At 38.5% G+C, this 15,303-nt stretch overlaps 1 protein-coding gene across 1 annotated transcript in view; it reads left to right on the top strand.

Moving 5' to 3' along the window:
• Nucleotides 1–15,303, top strand: part of LOC148525251 (4-galactosyl-N-acetylglucosaminide 3-alpha-L-fucosyltransferase FUT6-like) — a 98,106-nt gene that overhangs the window by 57,831 nt on the left and 24,972 nt on the right. Inside the window, exon 2 of the mRNA XM_088471056.1 lies at nucleotides 2,850–2,915. The gene's annotated coding sequence lies outside the window, so the exon portion shown is untranslated. The remainder of the gene's footprint in view (nucleotides 1–2,849; nucleotides 2,916–15,303) is intronic.

The raw sequence follows: 15,303 nt of genomic DNA, 5'->3' as shown, positions 1-15,303 counted from the left end.
CTCAGTATCCGTGTATACCTCTCCCATGGTTAAGGTATACAGGGCTCTATAGCCTACCATTCCTGGTGTTTGTGTAGTTGATTTAGAGTCCATTGAATTATATTATATATGCATTGTATGTGACTGTTTGCTAGCTGCTGTTGATACTGTCTTTTATTTCTGTCTGTCAATTATAACTATCACTATTTTATTCTTTCCATACTTTGGGGTGGAGGTTTTTCTTTGAGTAATTTGCATTCATTGGAGATTTTGTGAATGCTGTCACATAGCATTGCATATATTACCTTTCTAAACAAGTCTAAAGACAAAGAGAAACATGGGGGGGAGCCCCCTGTGCTGGTTTCATGTAAATCATGTATGGCCTATGTGTTCTCTAAAGGATGGTTTGTGTGTTGTCTGTTATAAAGAGACATCTCACCAGTCCAGTTTACCTGTCTCTGGACAAGAGCCATCTTGGGTATTCTCTTTGTCCCAGGTAAAGAAGCAGTTTGTGGATCTTATGGCTGCTCCCACAATGCCTTCTTGTATGGGGTGTACACAGCATGCCATGTTTGCACCTCCTATGCATCCTTCCTGGAAAGATGTTTATGGCCATTCTAATCAGAGTATGGCACAATCTAATGTTGAAAGCAGACCGGTGGTTACTAAGGCGCCTAAGCCCAAGTTATCTTTTTATCAGTCTGCTCAATATATGGATTCAGATGCATCAACAGAGGAATCAGATGATGTGCAGGGTTCTTCTCCAGGGTCTAGCTCGGGGGTTAAATCAATCTGAAATATTCAGGATTATGAACCAGGTCATAGTAAGAAGGCTCCAATGTTTGGTCAAGACGGAGTTTCCTGTATCTGAACAGCTCACTGAGTTTATGGATGAGGCATGGAGTAACCTGCATAAAAGTTTTTATGTGAATAAAAGAATATTATCATTGTACCCTTTTCCAGCTTCTATATGTACTAAGTGGGAGGTACCTACTGTGGATGCTCATGTAATGCATTTAATTAGGGATGCTACATTGCCTATTCTGTCAACATCTTCTCTGAAGGATTCCACAGTGAAGAAAATTGGAGTATGTCTAAAGGCAATATTTTCATCATTTGGAGCTGTTACTCGCCCAGCTATGGCTGGAGCCTGGGTAGCCAAAGCTGTTGAAGAATGGATGAGGGCATTTAAGACACTCTACCAGATGCTAGCAGAGAACAGATGATGTATATCTCCCACATATGGGAAGCAGATTCCTATCTGGGAGGAGCTGCAGTAGATGCTGGAATTTTAGCTTCTAAAGCATCAGCAGCTTCAATAGTTGCATGCAGGGCCATTTGGTTAAGATCCTGGAAAGCTGATACAGGATCAAAGAGGATGCTGGAAGTTTTACCTTTTTATGGAATGGTACTTTTTGGAGCAGAGTTGGATAAAATTATAGCTACTCTGGTGGCTTCAAAATCAGCAGGTCTGCCATCTACAGCTACAATAAAGTCTAGGCAGGTTTTTTTTGGTCCCTCCATCCTCAGGGACGAGCAAAGGAACAGTCCTCCTCTAGGTTGACTAGTTTTCGCAGACAACAAGGTGACAAACTGGTCTGGCCCAGCAAGAAGTCCAGATTCTAAACCGGATGACAAACATTTGGCCTGATAAGGTGGGCCTCCTCCTGGGGGATCCCAGGGTGGGAGGCCGGCTTCTTCAGTTTGCTGATTATTGGCATCAAACAACAACAGATGCCTGGATCCGAGAAGTGGTCTCTCAGGAGTATGCCCTCACTTTCAGAATGCATCCTCCCCAGAAGTTCTTTTGCACAGATCCTCCATCAGATGCGGACAACACCTTGACTTTTCAGGAAGCCATTCACTCCCTGCTGCAGGCGGGGGTAATAGTCCTGGATCCTGTGTCGCAACAGGGAAGGGGTTATTATTCCAATCTATTTCTGATTCAGAAACCGAATGGGGCTTATCACCCTATATTAAATCTAAAAACCCTCAACATAGAATAGTCAGAAATACATTGGTAATAAGGGGGGGTGATAAGTTACTATGAACTAACTGATAAATTATTTCCATCTGATGTATAGACTAAGGGCGGGATGTACTAAAGGGGAAAATGCAGTAAAACCCCCAAAAATGCAGTTTTCGGGGGTTTTACCACATTCCCTGAATGTACTAAGCACCAGAATGCGATGCATTCCGGTGCTTTGCATCCCTCAGGTGGTGTTACCCAATAGAAACCTATGGGCTTCTTATCGCGATGCTCCTGGATTGGAGGGATCCGAACGGATCCCTCCCATGAGCCTCGCAGCCCGCAACCTTCTGCGCATGTGAAGAAGGACTTCTGGGTGTTCAACTGGTAGTCCCTCTGCCCGGCCGCATCGCAAAGGACAACTCTTATTGGGAGAGCTGTCCTTTGCGAAATTCTTGGTACATATCACGGTAATGAACTGCGGCATGTACCTGAGGTCAGGGGAGATGTACCGCATCACGGAAGCTATGCTTAATACATCCCGCCCTTATTATGCATACCCATAAAACTCAGTTTTGACGGCCGGACATGCCTGTGTTCGTAGCACCACTCCCCCATTCACAAGGACCTTCCCCTGTTACCACCCACAAACGGTACTGTCAGCCACTCAAAGTAGCACTCAGTCTTTGTGCTATAAGCGCACGATTCCCGATCGCAGTGCCTGGTTTGCGCATGCACAGATGGGCAACAATTGCCCACAGCGAGCGATTGCGGCTTAGCGTCTGGGTCTGAATCAGGCCCTATGTTTTATATTTTTGTAAAAAAAATATTTTTTAACTGTTGGAAATAAATCTTTATGGAAAGCATCTTACTCTAATGACGGTTCTTCTTGCCTGCACAGGGTCAGCATATCGTATATTTGTGGACACAAGGAAATCTTTTGGTGAACATCTATACCTGGTCTCAGGTGAGTTTATTCCCAGAAGGGAACAAGCATTGAATTGTGACCAACCTATGTTTACCACTGTGGGAGGATTTAAAGTTATCTTTATAGGAATGCATCTCACTTAAGTTAGATGAGTGAAGTAAAATGACTACCGTCAACTACTCCAGAATATTTTTGAATGAAGTATAACCATATGTTACATCTTTTTCCTTCTTTGAGAGTATCGCATACGCAACATCAGTATAACAGAAGATGTATTTAATATTTCAGATTAGGGACATTGCTTTTGGACCACTCATATTTCTGTTTGTATATTTGGAGGAGTGGTGCTCCTGAGCATAGACTGTGCTGCAGTCCCGGGGAGCAGGTGGTTTTGACTATCATTTGTATCTATATCCACGCAAGTGAAGCTGCGGGCAAATGCTAGTATCTATATAAATCATTATATCTGACATCAGAGATAGGTTATAGGCATGGCAAGCTTCACACAACACAACAAACTAGAAAATGGCTTGTCCCCCTGTCACAAAACATTGAATCCTAAGAAGGGGTGGGGACAACTTGTGACTGTGTAGACCAATAGAAGTCTGCAAGCAAAGTGGTTACATTATGCTATAATCAGAGTGACAAACTGCCCTAGTTTGCCAGGGACTGGCCAGGTTTTGACACACTAAGGGGCATATTTATCAATATTATTTTTAGTAAACTAGTGTGAACCCGGGTGTTTTCACACCATTTTCATATTATTTTAGTATCACTTAAATGTAATAAAGGGCGTTTGGAGCCATTTTCATAAAAAACATCTCCATGCACTTAAATTCACATTATTTAAGAAAGCAGATAGCATTTACCATACTTGTAATGGGAAATGTGCTCTACTCAAATTGACTAAAATAATGGGGGGCCCTGCGATAATAACACCACCTGGAGATGGTGTTATTAGCGCTTTACCCTGTTTCACTTGCTCGTGTTCTGCTCTGGCAGGCAGAGCAGAGCTGGGAGCTGACACCTGTGATCAGCCTTGTATGTGTCTAAATCGTCCACAGGCTGTTCACTGTAAAAAATAAATATTTAAAGAAAAAAACACCTGCACCCAGGGCCAAGTGATCGGTGAACCTGTGAGCTCCTCTGTAATTCCGGTCCATAGGCAAATGCAGGGGGATTTCCAGTTGCCTGGAAACCTCCTCTCCTCACCATGACCACAATTGAAATAGTAAAATCATTAAATTTTACTAGTGCTGCATGTTCTTCTCAGTATCACAAATGAAATTAATCAGCTGCACCTGTGAATGTTTTGTTTTAACATGTATCAGCCAGTAATAAATGCACCTGTGCACCAACTAGGAGATCTGGAAAAACATGCACTGTTAGGGGTGCAGTTCATTAGACCATCAATAGAGTTAATAACTAATAGTGTATAATCATAGGTGTGCGCAGGTGCCAGCACAGGGGGTGCCACAAAGGCACTTCCCTCTCTGCCGGTTCATGGACTACCCTGCCCCCCTCCTTCAGGGACATACATTTCTCAGCTGGACTCACCTGGCCATCCAGGTGAGTAGTCTATGTCCCATTGGGAGGTTGTGGGTGGGGTTGTCCATGACCTGGTGGAGGGGGAAGAGCCGAAGCGGCACCCCCTGTGCTGGCCTCTTCGCACGCCTATTTGTATATTACACTATCCAGTGCATAAGGAGACCAATATGTACATATATGTCCAGGCCAGTTCTAGGTTCTTCTGCTGCTGCCCCAGACTCCCAGATGGGATAAGGTCAATATCCTGGCTTACGATACTGGCACCGGAATCCCAACACCTGTCATAATCCCAGCAAGGGCATCCTGAAGGTAAGTATCGGGATTAGGGGGGTTGTTAGGTGTAGGGCTTAGGGTTAGACACCAGGTGGAGAGGGTTAGGTTAAGGGTGTGGTGAGAGGGAGGTTAAGTTTAGGCACTAGAAGGGGAGGTTAGGTTTAGGCACCAGGTAGGGAGGGTTAGGGTAAGGTGAAGGATTGCTCTGCAATAGTGCCCACATCTGAAATAAAAGTATTCATCTCAGGCAGGATGGCCCTACTGCCACATTTAATGGCTTACTGTGATCACTGGTCCTGTATATGAAAACGCACAGAGGGCAAACCTCACAATGGTGCTAGTGTGTCAATTCTCACAGTTCTCCAAAGTCAAGAAAAACAAATGTGAACCTAAAATTCTTGTGATAATTCAATACAGTTGCTGATACTAGCAGATAAAGAGCTGGGCTTTATCTATAATAATCTCAACAGAAAAAAAATACTCAAATAGAAAGAGCGCTAATCATATACAGTATAGTCACAGTTTAATAATCTTAATAATTGCCATCAAATAAAACGATATAAAAAAATAAGAAAACAAACATTATTAGATATTCAATAGATCACAATATCCGATATACATATCTTGACTGTCGTATGTTAGTAATCCTCATTTAGATATGCACAGCCTCAAGCACGTGTATGGATTCCTGCAGTTTTTTCTCTACCTTGCGGCAGTACGTGAGTAGCAAGAAAAAAATTCTTAAGGTGAATTGTAACAAACCATCTGAAATGTCTCAATTCAATGGCAACAGAAGAACTTCAATTAGTCAGTCCTGAGGCTGATTTAACAGATAGCCGTCACTATCTGCTTTTTATGAAACCTATAAAATGCATACTGGTATACTCAATGGCCCACTTTTGCTATTATAACTTCACATGTCGTCTCTCTTTTTTCCTTCTCTCTCAATGTTATTGTCCTCCATTCTACGGTATGTCTCTTTCTTCATATACTATTAAGGAGAATGTTAGCAAATTAAGCTAACTATAGGTATCTTCAATGCAAAATTAGAAATAGATATATAGAAAAAGATTAAATAATTGTCAAATAAGAAATAAGAAAGAAATACAATTATTAAGGAAAAACAATAAACAAGATAATAATACAAAATATACAGAAATAATACAGGTAATATAAAACAAAAAAAATGAAGTAATGAATTTTCAATACTAAGAAATACCATATTATTTATATAAGTTTATTTCTACATGTATTTTGTCTTTTATCGTCCTTCGTTCTGATATATACTTTTCCATTTGTTTTTAGATAAATTTATTCATATCTTCTGGTTTGTGAATGCATAAATTAAGTTAGTTACAGGAACGTCTGCATATCAAACTTACTGATTGGGTCTAGTCTAAATTATATGTTGCATTGATTATCTATATCCAAGAAAAGTTTTTTATTGAATGGTATATGATGTGACCTTAAAAGGTTGTTCTCTTTGTATTTCTTTCTGTGTAAATTTCTTTTCCTTTAGTTTTATTTAACGGTCTAACGAAATATGAATTATCAAATCCAAATAAAGTGATGCAGCCCACATAATGATCTATATTACTATTTCCAGTTTAGAATTTAAATGTGATACTTGTCTGTTGTTACATTTTACTGAAAATAAAATTGCTAATAAATAGTGCGCTGTAAAGAAATAAGATCTGCTAGCAGCCAATATACAACGGGATGTACATCCACAGCCCAAAAAACATGCAAAATAGAAAATTATGTATATATAATTCTGCGCTTCTTATTTCCACATGTAAACCAATACATCTATGGAATCACTAAATAAAACCACTGAAACACATATTTATAGTCCAAAAGAAGTTCTTCTTTACAGGTTGATCCACATTATAAGTAAAAAGTTCCCATCGATCTTTGTATCCTGGATCTGAAACAATAGTAGTATCTCCCAAAAATGGGTGGATACAAGAACAGAAAAAAGAAAATAGTGCAAAACCTTATGATAAAAGGTAAATTTAATGAAAAAATGCACTTACAAGATCAAACGAATAAAACAGCATATAACATGAATCTGTTATTGGCTGAGCAGCACCGCTTCCACAATCCTCCTATAATCACCCAGATGGAAATCAGGCTGGAGTAATAGATACAGGTCCGGACTGTTTATCCCCAATTGAAGAAGTGGTGGAATAATGATGATCTCTTAATGCCACAGTGAGCCAAGCTTAACGCGTTTCTGACCATGTTGGGTCCTTCATCAGAAGCATGGCCATAATCAAGAAAAAAACTCCTTAAATACCCTCATAATTAAGTCAAGAACAGACTCACTTGGAGATTAATGATCCGCTGACTTCCGCTCCTGTCGCAGCCAAAATGACATCATAAAAGTGGATTGGGTCATGTGACCCTCTACTATGCATTCCAAGCTCAGCCTCTCTCCCAATATATCCCGAGAGGCGTCGCCATCGTGACTCAAGTGGTGTCACATGAGCGCTGCGGGTCACCGGACCCGCGACCATGCATTCCAAGCTTAGCCTCTCTCCTGATACGCAAGTATCCTCCCGAGAGGCATCGCCGTCATGACTCAAGAAATGTCACATGAACACTGCGGATCATATGATCTGCTTACTTGCATTCCACACCTTCCGTTTTACCAATGGTGTGTCATAATAGATACGGAAACACAACTTATGCGTTCCAAAAATCTAGAGATTCATTCTACTCCAGTGAGGGGAAGTCAGCTTCTCAGTACATATAAACAATAATACTTAATTGATATATCAAACAGGTAAACATGATCCAGGGTACAATAATAAAGTGCACAATGCATCATTTTTACAATCCAATAATGACAACAATGTTAAAAACACATACACAATAAAATTTAAAAATTAGTATTAATAAAATATAAATTCCATCAAGTTAAGAAACATTTTAATTCAAACTCACTGTTCAATCCCTTTGGTATTAATGTTTTTAGCTCATATATCCACCGCATCTCATTCCTAGAGAGTCTCCTTTCCAGATCTCTGGTTCTATTTCTAGGCAAGACTAACTGAATTCCCCAAAAATATTTTTAATGTAGCACTCTTTAGATTTATGAACCTTTTTGAAATGACCAGATACGGTATGTGTATCTAAGCCCTTTCTTATATTGTATATATGTTCCGCTAAACGGATTTTTGTACATCTTGTTGTTTTACCTACATATATAAGGCCACATGTACACTCCAGAGCATATACCACATTTCTTGAACTACATGTAATAAATTGGTCAATTTTATAATTTTTACCATTTACAGTGAATTCTTGAATTTTGCTAGTTTCACTTTTAACCGTCTTGCACATCAGACAAAAACCGCATCTGTGGAAACCTTTTGTGCGAATGCTTTGTCTGGTTTCAATATCCAGACTGCTTCGCACAAGATGGTTTTTAAGGGATGGAACTTTTTGTAAATAAAAACAGGATTAGTGGGTAATTCTTTAGATAAAATAGGGTCCCGTAACAGCAGTTTCCAATTGGTTCTAAAAATCCATTCCATCTCTCTATGGTTGTTGCTATACTGGCTAATAAAGGCCCACTGAAATTTATCACATGTATTATTTTCTTTTTCTTTGGCTTTCAGAAGTTCCATTTTATTTACATTATGTACTTTTGATCTTGCTTTCTCTATTATTGAGGATTTACACCCCTTTTTCCGAAAGCGATCTGATACTTCTTCCAGTTGTTCATTGCAAATTATTTCATCAGTGCAATTTCTCTTAACTCTAGCAAACTGTCCATATGGGATGCCATCTAGCCAATTGGCATGATGTAAACTTGATCGTTCAATAAAACCATTGGAGTCTGTTGACTTCCTATAATTTTTTGTTTTAAAGCACCCCTCTGACACATAAATACATAAATCTAAAAAGTTGACTTCAGTCTTAATTATAATTAAAAGTTAATTTAATAGCCATATTGTTGTCATTAAGAGATATAAAAAATTTATTGAGAGAATCCTCATCTCCTGTCCACACAAATAAAATATTGTCAATAAACCTCTACCAGGATACCAGGTTCGCCCCAGAACCACTATCACATCAAATCTGGTGGTCCTCCCAGTATGCCATGAACAAATTTGCATAACTGGGAGCGAATCTGGTACCCATGGTAGTGCCAACGATTTGCAAATAAAATGTACCATCAAAAAAGAAATAGTTATTTAAAAGAATAAATTTAATTCCTTCTAAAATAAAATTTTTAAGCTTATCACTCAATTCGCTATTATTTAAAAAGAAAGACACTGCCATTAAGCCTTTATCCATATTTATAATAGTATATAGTGTACTTACGTCTGCACTACATAAAAACATATCTGTCTCCCATTTAAAAGCAGCTGCCTTTTGTAAGACGTCATTCGTATCTTTCAGGTAGGCTTTAGTTTTTTGTACCAAAGGCTGTAAGTGATAATCAATAAAAGCAGACAAATTAGATGTCAAACTATTACATCCCGAAATTATGGGCCATCCGGGAGGATTATCAACATCCTTATGAATTTTTGGCAGTATATATATGGTGGGAACCGAGGGATTTTTAATGTTTAAAAATTCAAATTCTTTTTGTGTTATTACTCCATCTTCCAAAGTTTTATTTAAAAAAATAAACAAAGCCTGTTCTATTTTACATGTTGGGTCACTTTTTCATTTTTTATATGTGACCCCGTCATTTAGCTGTCTTTGGATCTCTCCTATGTATTTTTCTTTGTCCAATAAAACAACTCTGCCACCCTTATCAGCGGGCTTTATGATCACATTTGTGTCCTCCTTTAAAGATTTAATAGCCATAAATTCTTTTTTCGTGAGATTTGGTCTTTTTTTATTTTTATGATGTTTATTACTTATCATCTCATCCATTTCATTACAAACTGTTTTATTAAAACATTCTATAAAACTGCCCTTACATGGTGTAGGATAGATTTTTTGTCTGGACTATCTTTTCTGGAGTCCACTAAGGGGAAAAAGGGGTGGTGTAAAAAAGAAATTCACCCGTTTTAAAAAAAACCCTTTGGAGAAAGGGAATATGTCTATAAGTACAGATGATGTTAAAATATTTAACCTGAGTAAAAGGGTTCTAAATGAAAAGGAAGAATCCATTTTGAAAAAAGGTTTAAAATTTGCACCGTCGTTTCAACCAAATGCTTTTGATGTATTTCTGGATATTCAGAAATTTATAAGGAAATTGACAGTAAAACGTTTTTTTCTACATCAGGATGAAAAATTAATGGAGGCACCGACTAAAAATGATAAATCTAAATTTAAAGCTCCATCTACTTTTTATCGTACACAATGTTAGGGCAGTTTTATAGAATGTTTTAATAAAAACAGTTTGTAATGAAATGGAAAAGATGATAAGTAATAAACATCATAAAAATAAAAAAAGAACAAATCTCATGAAAAAAGAATTTATGGCTATTAAATCTTTAAATGAGGACACAAATGAGATCATAAAGCCCGCTGATAAGGGAGGCGGAGTTGTTTTATTGGACAAAGGAAAATACATAGGAGAGATCCAAATCCAGCTAAATGATGGGGTCACATATAAAGAAATAAAAAGTGACCCAACATGTAAAATAGAAAAGGCTTTGTTTGTTTTTTTAAATAAAGTTTTGGAAGATGGAGTAATAACACAAAAAGAATTAGAATTTTTAAACATTAAAAATCCCTCGGTTCCCACCATATATATACTGCCAAAAATTCATAAGGATGTTGATAATCCTCCCGGACGGCCCATAATTTCAGGATGTAATAGTTTGACATCTAATTTGTCTGCTTTTATTGATTATCACTTACAGCCTTTGGTACAAAAAACTAAAGCCTACCTGAAAGATACGAATGATGTCTTACAAAAAGTAGCTGCTTTTAAATGGGAGACATATGTTTTTATGTAGTGCAGACGTAAGTACACTATATACTATTATAAATATGGATAAAGGCTTAACGGCAGTGTATTTCTTTTTAAATAATAGCGAATTGAGTGAAAAGCTTAAAAATTTTACTTTAGGAGGAATTAAATTTATTCTTTTAAATAACTATTTCTTTTTTGATGGTACATTTTATTTGCAAATCGTTGGCACTGCCATGGGTACCAGGTTCGCTCCCAGTTATGCAAATTTGTTCATGGCATACTGGGAGGACCACCAGATTTGGTGTGATAGTGGTCCTGGGGCGAACCTGGTATCCTGGTAGAGGTTTATTGACGATATTTTATTTGTGTGGACAGGAGATGAGGATTCTCTCCAAAAAAAATTTATATCTCTTAATGACAACAATATGGCTATTAAATTAACTTTTAATTATAGTAAAACTAATGTCAACTTTTTAGATTTATGTATTTATGTGTCAGAGGGGTGCTTTAAAACAAAAAATTATAGGAAGTCAACAGACTCCAATGGTTTTATTGAACGATCAAGTTTACATCATGCCAATTGGCTAGATGGCATCCCATATGGACAGTTTGCTAGAGTTAAGAGAAATTGCACTGATGAAATAATTTGCAATGAACAACTGGAAGAAGTATCAGAGTGCTTTCGGAAAAAGCGGTATAAATCCTCAATAATAGATAAAGCAAGATCAAAAGTAGATAATGTAAATAGAATGGAACTTCTGAAAGCCAAAGAAAAAGAAAATAATACATGTGATAGATTTCAGTGGGCCTTTATTAGCCAGTATAGCAACAACCATAGAGAGATGGAATGGATTTTTAGAACCAATTGGAAACTGCTGTTACAGGACCCTATTTTATCTAAAGAATTACCCACTAATCCTGTTTTTATTTACAAAAAAGCTCCATCCCTTAAAAACCATCTTGTGCGAAGCAGTCTGGATATTGAAACCAGACAAAGCATTCGCACAAAAGGGTTCCACAGATGCGGTTTTTGTCTGATGTGCAAGACGGTTAAAAGTGAAACTAGCAAAATTCAAGAATTCACTGTAAATGGTAAAAATTATAAAATTGACCAATTTATTACATGTAGTTCAAGAAATGTGGTATATGCTCTGGAGTGTACATGTGGCCTTATATATGTAGGTAAAACAACAAGATGTACAAAAATCCGTTTAGCGGAACATATATACAATATAAGAAAGGGCTTAGATACACATACTGTATCTGGTCATTTCAAAAAGGTTCATAAATCTAAAGAGTGCTATATTAAAAAAAAAATTGGGGGGAATTCAGTTAGTCTTGCCTAGAAATAGAACCAGAGATCTGGAAAGGAGACTCTCTAGGAATGAGATGCGGTGGATATATGAGCTAAAAACATTTATACCAAAGGGATTGAACAGTGAGTTTGAATTAAAATGTTTCTTAACTTGATGGAATTTATATTTTATTAATACTAATTTTTAAATTTTATTGTGTATGTGTTTTTAACATTGTTGTCATTATTGGATTGTAAAAATGATGCATTGTGCACTTTATTATTGTACCCTGGATCATGTTTACCTGTTTGATATATCAATTAAGTATTATTGTTTATATGTACTGAGAAGCTGACTTCCCCTCACTGGAGTAGAATGAATCTCTAGATTTTTGGAACGCATAAGTTGTGTTTTCGTATCTATTATGACACACCATTGGTAAAACGGAAGGTGTGGAACGCAAGTAAGCGGATCATATGATCCGCAGTGTTCACGTGACATTACTTGAGTCATGACGGCGATGCCTCTCGGGAGGATACTTGCGTATCAGGAGAGAGGCTAAGCTTGGAACACATGGTCGCGGGTCAGGTGACCTGCAACGCTCACGTGACACCACTTGAGTCACGATGGCGACGCCTCTCGGGATATATTGGGAGAGAGGCTGAGCTTGGAATGCATAGTAGAGGGTCACATGACCCGATGCACTTTTATGATGTCATTTTGGCTGCGACAGGAGCGGAAGTCAGCGGATCATTAATGTCCAGGTGAGTGTGTTCTGGACTTAATTATGAGGGTATTTAAGGAGGTTTTTTCTTGATTATGGCCATGCTTCTGATGAAGGACCCAACAGGGTCGGAAACGCGTTAAGCTTGGCTCACTGTGGCATTAAGAGATCATCGTTATTCCACCACCTTCTTCAATTGGGGAGAAACAGTCCAGACCTGTATCTATTACTCCAGCCTGATTTCCATCTGGGTGATTATAGGAGGATTGTGGAAGCGGTGCTGCTCAGCCACTAACAGATTTATGTTATATGCTGTTTTATTCGTTTGATCTTGTAAGTGCATTTTTTCATTAAATTTACCTTTTATCATAAGGTTTTGCACTATTTTCTTTTTTCTGTTCTTGTATCCACCCATTATTGGGAGATACTACTATTGTTTCAGATCCAGGATACAAAGATCGATGGGAACTTTTTACTTATAAGGTGGATCAACCTGTAAAGAAGGACTTCTTTTGGACTATGAATATGTGTTTCAGTGGTTTTATTTAGTGATTCCATAGATGTATTGGTTTACATGTGGAAATAAGAAGCGCAGAATTATATATACATAATTTTCTATTTTGTTGTTACATTTTAGCCACAAAGTTGCTATGACATTAATATTTACTCCAAGCTTACATTCATATTCTGATATTATAAGGCAAATGTTAAAAAAATAGTAACTATATCAAATAATGACAAACCAGTCTGAATGAGTTAATTAAACAGCAGGATATAATTATCTCCTTGTTTGACACAAGGATCGAATAAAAGGACAGGAGTTTCTGAGGGGAAGCACTTCTGAGGAAACAGCCCCTTGTTCGTGGCTGAGAAACGCATCAAGCTCCACCCCTAATTCCTTTGTCAAGGACGTTACCTGAACAAGAGGTTCTCTCACAGATCGGGCAGCAGCCGTCGGGACCATAAAAGTGCGCCAACTAATACGGGGTACACCGCAGCACAGCAGCTTTAAGTCCGGACTAAGTATCCGAGGGAGTAGAAAAAAACTAACCTTCTGAGGTCCAGTACAAGGTATTGATAAGCAGCATCTGTATTGTGCTACTCAGCCCTAACTGTGTCTGACGGTCTCTCCCACATACATTGTGAGATTGAGCTGTACATGGAGGACAGACATAATTACTGTCAGTGAACACTATCCTGTGAATTACAGGCTGACAGTTATGCCTGACTGCTTGCAATGACCTATGAGGTGATTAAACTTGTTCAAAACACATTTACTTTGTTAAATCTGCCTCAGGACTGACTAATTCTTTTGTTGCCATTGAATTGAGATATTTCAGATGATTTGTTACTATTCATGTTAAGAATTTTTTCTTGCTACCACATACACATGCTTGAGACTGTGCATTTATAATTGAGGATTACTAACATATGACAGAGTCCAGATATGTTTTGTTTTTAATCACTTTCCAAATGAATGGGAGAACCATCGGATTATTTATACATGTGTAGTTACTGCACACACAATTAGGATGTTTTTGATTGTTTTTTACTGTGTTTAATTGATTGTACCTATCATTTTATATCTATATCAGATATTGTGATCTATTGAATATCTATTAATGTTTGTTTTCTTATTTTATTATATTGTTTTATTTTATGCTCATTATTATGATTATTAAACTGTGACTATATATGGTTAGTGCTCTTTCTATTTGGTCCTGTATATGCTGGAATTATGACACACACAATTTGTATGACGCATATTAAAGCTGGTTAAGTGCTAATTATGCCCTCTTCATAGATTGGGGACACTCACTCTAAAATCAAGCATAAGGAGACCCCCTCTAGAAATTCAGCTTTTTCCACTGCCAGTCAGCTGAGCATTGGGCTCCTGCTCTGTGATCCCAGTCTGCTGCTCTGTGTTGTAAACCAAGATGCCGGTATCTCAGTTTACAGCACAAAGCAGGTAACCGGGGTCACGGAGCATGAGTTCTGGAATCAGCTGACCAGATCAAGTAGGAGCTTACTAGCTCACTGGATCACCGATCCTGTTTTTTTTTCTTTAAATATTTTTTTTTACAGTGATCAGCCAGGGTATGCAGTTGGGATGCCGATGGTCTAAATCCTGACCGTCGGCATCCCGACAGTCTAATCCTGGCAAGGCTCTAATGACGGGCATAGAAATCCTGACGCCTGTCATTTTACCTACGCCGTGAGCCTGGCGCTTGCCATCCCGATCTAAGTGGGGGGAGGGTTAGGGTCTCCCAGGGGGGATTTAGGGTTAGGCAGACCCTCAGGAGGGTTAGACAAAGGGAAGGGGGGGTTAGGCACCCCTGGGGGTAGTTAGAGTTAGGCACTCCCCCAGGAGACTTAGGTTTAGGCAGCGGGGAAGGGGGGTTAGGTTTAGGCACTTAGAGGGGGGTTAGGGTTAGGCACTTGGGGGAGGTTAGGGTTGGGCACCCCTAAGGGAGGGTTAGGATTAGGGGGGGTTAGGTTAGTTTATACCTACCTTTAGCGCAGTCGGGATCTTCACCTCTGCCGGGCGTCCACTGTCGGGATTTGAACTGCTGGCCACTCCCTCAGCCAGTGACCCCCCTCCTGGATCCACCCCTGGTAGCTATTAACTAGCCTCTCTGTCTATACATCTAATGTCCCCCTTTCTGATATCTATTTAATGTTCATTAGCCTGCCTATATT

This window comes from Taudactylus pleione, unplaced genomic scaffold (genome assembly GCF_031769625.1).
Source record: "Taudactylus pleione unplaced genomic scaffold, aTauple2 ptg000109l, whole genome shotgun sequence".
NCBI classification, from domain to species: domain Eukaryota; kingdom Metazoa; phylum Chordata; class Amphibia; order Anura; family Myobatrachidae; genus Taudactylus; species Taudactylus pleione.
Note: the sequence above shows the minus strand (reverse complement) of the source record. Positions and strands in the feature narration are given on the sequence as shown.